General features: G+C 46.2%; 1 protein-coding gene across 1 annotated transcript in view; it reads left to right on the plus strand.

Moving 5' to 3' along the window:
* The window catches only part of Plekhb2 (pleckstrin homology domain containing B2), a 31,140-nt gene continuing 23,942 nt past the window's right edge, over positions 1-7,198 (plus strand). The window contains exon 1 of the mRNA XM_055606659.1: positions 1-116. The gene's annotated coding sequence lies outside the window, so the exon portion shown is untranslated. The remainder of the gene's footprint in view (positions 117-7,198) is intronic.

Here is a 7,198-nt window from a genome sequence, read left to right on the forward strand (position 1 = left end):
CGCATGCGCGCGAGTGGGTGACGCAGGACCAGGACTTGAGCGTCCAGCAAAGAAGCCGAAGCCTGCGACCTTGCGCTCTCAGCCTGATCCCTGTCCGGCGGCCTGAACATTCGCAGGTGACTGCCCGCGGTGCCCCACTGAGCCCTTCCCAGGACCTCCTCGGTCGGAATCCCCGGTCCAGTCTTGCTCACCTCCCTCTGGGGTAACCCGCTTCTCCAGCACCCCTTCTCCAAGCCCTGGCTCTGGGGAACTCCAACCTTGCTGGCCGCGCCCACTTCGTCAGCCCCGTGCCATCTCTCTCTTCCTGGACGACCCCCCCAGCCCCTGTTTTTTCCCCCTTCCCCAGTGTTCTTCCCCTGCTCTTACCCTCCTTTTCCCGAGTACTTCCAATCTGACCCACGCCCCTTCCTCGTCCCTAACGTCGCTTGTCCCGCTCGTACCCCCCCTCCCGCTCCTTCCAGCTCCTGCCTCTCCCCCCAGTATCCCCATCCTCATCGTCTTAATCCAGCTTCCGCCTCCTCCCCACCTCCCCGGTGTCCTCAGTCTTGATTGTAACCCCCTCCTCTCCCAGCTCCAGTCTCCTCACACTTCCCCAGTGCCCCCCCTTGGCTGATTGTATCCTCCCCAACAGCTCCCGCCTCCTCCTTCCCCAGCTTCCCCATCCTGATTGTATTCCCCTCCCTCCAGCTCTCTGTCCCCAGTGTCCCACATTCTTGTTGCGTCCCTCCACCCCCAAGTCACTGTCTGTTCCCTCTTCTCCATTGGCCCCACCTGATCTACCCTCCCCAGCCCTTCATGGCTTTCTTTAAGTGTCCTGTCTAGCTCAGCCTCCCTCCCCCTCCTTTCCCTGGGTCCCCAGGGGTTCCCCAGTGTTCCTCCACATAATCTTATTCTCTCCTGCCCCCAGTGTCTGGCTCAGTCTTATGCTCCATCCCTTGCCCCTTTCCTGGGTTCCCCAAAGGCCCACATCTTGACTGTATTCTTCCCAGCCCTGTGCATCTCTTCCCCACTGTCTCCTTTCCTAATGGTATCTTCCGTAGAGCAGAGCGGCTTAGGCCTGACCCTCCCTCCTTCCCTTCCTTTCCTTCTCCACCGTGGCTGGTGAGGTGGGGGGCTCTTCTGATGATACTTCTCTGGCCCCTTCTTCCTGTGGCTTCGCAAGGGACTCACTGTTAATGCCTTACTAAGACCCCCGGGCTTCCTTCTACGACTGAGGACGCCTGGCTCTGGCGGGTCCTCCTGCTCTCCTGCACTTTCATGGTCTGAAGTTACAGTGTGTTTAGTTTTTGGTGTTTGATTGTAGAAGCGGCAACTCCTTTTTGTTACATTTTATTGTTATTCAGCTAGGTTGAGACCTTGGGAGATCAGGGGATTTTATTGGGGGTAAGTGTAAATTGTTTGTTGTGTCTCTGGGGTTTACAACAAGATTTCATAAAGGAGTGGAGTATTCCTAGTGTTTTAGAAAGGTGGAAATGCCACGGATTCTAGAGACTGTAGCTGATTCAGAACACACTGATTAATTTCTCCATAGAAGCTGTGTGTGTGTCATTCGACTAGGATAGGAAGGCTGGTCTCCTGTGGCAACCCATGCAGGAAGTGACTTGTCCCACTTTACAGGAAATGGTAGGGTGGCAACTGGGATTTATTGCTTACTTACTTAAGGTGATGAATGTTTGTTGAACGAATCATTGACCAAACATGGCTGTGTGTCTGCCAGCCTGGGCTGTGGGCTTGGCTCTTGGAGTAAAGAAGGCTGTGTAGCTGGGTATGAGTTGCTGCTGGCTCCTTCCTTAGGATGCTTGGAGTGTTTCCTAGGCCCCAAAGTTTTGACTCTGGGTGATATGGTTAGGGTAGGTGGCTTGGCAAGAGACCCTTTAGCTAGGCAGGTGCTTTCCTTATCTGGTGTTTGTTATGTGTTTGAGAAATTTTCCACCTATCTTCCCCAGGGCAGGAACCAAAACTTTGTTTAGGTGTTTTCCTGTCAGACACACAGTAGGTATTCAGTAAATTAAGGGCATTAGTACAGTTTTGTAAGTAAATTTTCTGATAATAAAGAGTAAATTTATGAAATAATTTTCTCTCTCTATGTCTGGCTGTCTGCCCCAACTCCCTTTTTTAATTTCCTATCTCTCTAGCTGGAAACCGAACCTTACCCATTGTAGTTTAAGCAAAGAGCCTGGGAACTGAGAGGGAGGTGTGTTCGCACCTTTGAACACCCTCTTGTAAGTTGGCTGCAGCCAGAGGTGTTACAGGAAAGGTAAAACAGAGGCAGCCCACCATTCCAGACTCTGCCGTGCCTCTCTGGCCAGGAGGTCAGCCTAGTCCCTGAGGCTTCTCTCCTTTATTGGCCATGCTTCTTCATTGCAGCCTCTCTGTTCAGCTTGGTTTGGACACTCTTAAGGATGCTGAATCCTGTGTTCCTCCTGGGCCAGGGGTTAACTCTGCAAACCATGAATAGGGTGTGTGTACAGTTCCTTCCTACAATTCGGATTGCAAATGTGTCTTTAAAATATGGAGTCTATAGAAGATAGTGTGCCTCTCTGCCCTTCCCAGCCCTTTTCGTTCCCTATGGTCTGTAGTCTTACCTGGGAGTACTGCGTCATGCGGACATCCTGCTGCCTGCCACGCATTTAGTTAATGCTTAATACCGCTTCATGCCTTTAAGGAAATTTCCAGCGTAAAGCTGTTTGCAACAGTAAGCAGTTATGCTGATGAAGTGGGGAAAGAGAAACCAGCAGAGTTTTCCCGAGGCCTGTGGGGCTTACCGGCCAGGAGGCAAGAACACTGGATCAGAGCTGAAAAAAACTCTAGAATGTTTTGATTTTATATGAGAGACAGTTTGACGACATGTTTTAATCTGAACAGTTTTTTTTTGTTTTTTTTGTTTTTTTGCACATCCTATGAAAACAGGATGTTCATTGGCAGTCTGTCCATCTCCTGTCAGCATGGCTACATGGATATTTGCTCCTGTAGCACTAGCTAGAGATGAGGTGAAAGGTTGGGGGCGGGGGATGTTCTTCTGAAAGCTTGACTGTGCTTTTAGGTTGTATTCATATGTATAACTTCTTTCTTTTTTTTTAGCCTGTCTTCTGCATTAGTGGATGCCAGACAAATTAAAGAATCATTTGATTAGTGTCAGCAACTACCCAAAACTGCACTGTACAAACGGAGAGAGGAAAGATGTAATTAGATTGATACTTCTGGCACAATCCAGGACCGCTTGCTCAGGCGCAGCCACACCCACACTGGGCTGGGCCCTCCCATATCATTTATTAATCAAGAAAATGCCCTACAGACTTCCCTATAGGCAATTTGAGGCCTTTTCTCAGTGGCGGCTCCTCTTTCCAGGTGATTCCAGCTGTGTCAAGTTGATAAACCAAAACAAACAAAAACGCCAACCTAGATGGAGTCTCTCAACCTCACTTTCTAATAATTCTCTTTGCTTTCAAATCGGAAGGAGGACTTTTAGCGACTGTGTTATAGCAACTGAAAATGAGGAAGCACAATTATGGCCACCATTGCTTTATTTTTAAAATTCACAAAGAGTAATGTTTCTAAGTATAGACTTTGTACCCAAAAAACTTGTGTTCAAATCCTAGCTCAATTAGACACCTTGGGCAACTAATTTGACTTTCCAAGTTTTTTTTTTTTAAATCATCTATAAAATGAAAATATACCATCTACTTGACAAGATTTTGGAAAGCAGGCCGAAATAATATACAAGTGTTTGACTTGGTAGGTACTTGACAGAAATATTCAGCCCAAGGTAGCTATTTCAACAGCAAGTTAAAGAACAGTAAGAGTCAAAGTTAAGCGTAGATACTGTGGCCCTTCCTAGTGACTGCCAACTTGACATGATCTAGGATCACCTAGAAGGTAGACCTGTGAGCATGTCTTGAGGGAGGTTTTAGATTGGTTAACTGAGAGAATCTGCTCTAAATGTGGCTGGCACCCCGCCCCCAATGGGCGGGGTTCTTGGATGGCGATGGGCGGGGTTCTGGGCTGAATAAACCTGAGAAACTGAGCGGAGCATGTGCATTTACCTCTCCTGCTTTCTGACTACAGATGGAAGATGCTTGTCCAGGTGCTGCTTGTCCCCATTGCATGCTGGGACTTCCCTGTCATGATTGACTCTGTCCTCTCAACCTGGAACTGGAAATAAGCCCTTTCTTTATTAAACGGCTAATGTCAGTTATTTTGTTACAGCAGTTGTAAAAATAATATACTTAAATAGGGATGGGGAGAGTACCCCCCCCCCCAGGATATATGAACGAATCTGGAAGAACAGAAATTAATTAATTAATTAATTAATTAATTAATTAATTAATGCCATGCTGAGTTCCAATGCCCCATAGTTTATTGCTGCATGTCATTATCATGTATTATCTATGTCACTATATGTCTTATTGCAGAATCCAAACATAGTTTGGAGTCCACAGTTAAGAGTCTTTGAAATATTAGAGAGACTTGGTTTTTAGAGAGACTTTGAATATTTTAAGAAACTTTGGATTTTTAAATGTTGAATATTTTAGTGACTATGGGGCTTTTTAAAGTTGAGCTGTTTTATATTGTGCTGTTGGTGTTGATAAGGACAAGCAAGAAAGGGAAGCTTGGTGTTTAATAGTGTTATATTTGTATGTCAAGTTGACAAGGGGCCCACTGTCTTCTTCTTCTTTTTTTTGTCAATTTGACACAAGTTAGAGTTATCTGGGAAGGGGAACCTCAATTGAGCAAATGCCTCCCTCAGATTTTCTGTAAGTAATCTGAAGGGCCTTCTCTTGGTCAATGATGGGTGTGGGCGGTGCCACCCTTGGGCAGGTGGTCCTGGGCTGTGTAGGGGAGCAGACTGAACAAAGCACGAGGAGCAAGAAAGCAGCACCCCTCCGTTGCCTCTGCTCCGCTTCCTGCCTTGAGTTCCTGCTTTGACTGTGAGAAGTCAGGAAAGGCCATCAGTAAGGCTTCCACCTCAGTTGCAGTAGGAGCCTGGGGACTGAAGGGGTCATGCAGAGAAACTGAGGCATGACATCATGTGGCAGGGTCAGAGCCCCTGAAGAAACGTCCTCCTTCCTCTGATGATGGACTATGGTGTGGAACTGTGAGCGAAATCACCCTTCCCTCCCCAGGTTGTTTTGGTCATAACAATAGAAATCTAAGTAACTTCTAAGTTTAAACCCAATAGCCAAGACTGCATTTGAAGGTAATTTTGATGTGTCAGTGCAAAACCTAGCTCTTGCCTCAGAGGGAATGTGGTGGTTTGTTCTTGGACAACTATGAGTGACCACCAAGGTTCCAGAACATGGATTTATTTTTTTTTCCCTGGAAGATAAGTTCTGACTGAGCAAAGAGAACAAAGTCTTAGGTCAAGGCACGTTGATACAACATTGGCTAGACAGCTTGCAGCACATGGGAAAATGGGGGATCTAGTGGTCTTCGAAGTCAGCATGCCGTAAAGGTTTACAGTGCTGAAAGGGTATTAGGTCGGATGCACAAGTGGGCGGTGAATGGGAGCTAAAGATAGTTCAAGATAATTTGTTTCTAATCTGTAACATTCCAGCTATCCACATTAAGGGAGTTTTAATTAGTGTACCGGCCTTGGAGAATCTTTCACTTATGTGGGTTCTTTGTTTGTTTGTTTTTCTTTCTAGGAACTGCCATTCACAATTACATATTTGTATTTATTGAGATCATATTTACATACATTGAAAAGTCTATTATGACTTTAGACTTTAGAGTAAAACCACCACTTTCTTCCCCACCTCACTCTTCTGTCACTGATGACAGCCATTTTCACCTTTTAAGCTGCCTTTTTGAGATAGTATTTGCTTTTATTTTTATATATGATAACATTTTGGTTGATGTAGATGTGTGGTTTTGTTGTTGAGCTTGTGCTGTGTTCATTGGGAACTGACCCCAGGATATGGAAAGAGCTCTGGTTTTTTGTCATACTCCCCAGTGAGCTTTTGACAAGCCTTTCGCTGCCTCAGGGAAACAGTCTTCAGTCCCCTACAGTCAACCTTGGGTGCCTATTCCCTCTCTTCCTACAGTGCCCTTGTCTGTGTTGACTGTGTTTTTTCTTGGGTCTGGTGGGCATTTTCTTGCTCTTGTCTTCAGGCTGGAAAGATGTTTGTCACACTGGGTTTAGTTTCATTTTGATCAAATAGCTTCTGCAGAGATGGGGATCTGCCTGGGACCCCCAAGGCCAGATCCACAATACAAAGAAGATTTACTTGCCCCAGAGGACAGGGAAAAGGGACAAAGACAGGAGATAGAGGAGAAAGGACAAGAGGAAGGGAACAAGGGAGAGGGGCAGGAGTAATTGTCCCAGAGGGGAATAAAAGACTACCTCTGCATAGAGAAGAGACAGACATGGTCCACAGGAAAATGGCTGTTTATAAAGGTAAAAGGGAAACTCGTGTTAGGATGAGGTGTTTAATTTTAATTGGGCATGTTCATTAGGTGAGCCAAAGGGGGCTTTTGAGTGCCAGGCTTCAATACTCTGATAGCTGGACCTTGGTGGTCAGTCTCAGAAGGAGGAAGTGGTCAAATGAGGAAATAGACCTTGGTGCTAGCTTTAGGAATGCAATTTAATGGTTTTTAGCAAGTCAGAGGGATTGGGGGAGAAGGGCAAGGTGTGCCAGAGCCATGCCTACCACTCTTGAGCTGGCCAGTGTCCCTTCATCTTCTTTATGAGATTGCAGAAGCAGGGTCCTTGGAAGGCACATCTATTCACATTTATCTATGTCTTTTATTTCCTTGGATAATAGTGGGTATGGAATTTGGGCTCAGAATCCATTTTCCCTCATCACAGTGAAACTTTGTTTTCCCGTCAGTTTCTAGCATGGTATTCTAAAAAAAGAAGCATTTAATTTTCTAATCTTTATTTTTATGTGTATGGGTGCTTAGCCTGTGAGGACATCTGTGCACCACAGGCATGAAGTCTCTGCAGAGGCCAGAAGAAGATATCAGATTCTCCGGGCCTGCCATGTGGGTGGTGAGAATCAAACCTGGGTCATTCAGGAAGAGCAGCCAATGTTCTTAACCTCTGAGCCATCTCTTCAGCCCCAGCTTCTGGCATTGTTGATGAAGATGTCCAGTGCTAGGTGGCTACTCCTTGATTCGACTCCTTTCTTCCTTCCTTCCTTCCTTCCTTCCTTCCTTCCTTCCTTCCTTCCTTCCTTCCTTCCTTCCTTCCTTCCTT

This window comes from Psammomys obesus, unplaced genomic scaffold (assembly GCF_907164565.1).
Source record: "Psammomys obesus unplaced genomic scaffold, mPsaObe1.curated_primary_1811, whole genome shotgun sequence".
Lineage (NCBI taxonomy): Eukaryota > Metazoa > Chordata > Mammalia > Rodentia > Muridae > Psammomys > Psammomys obesus.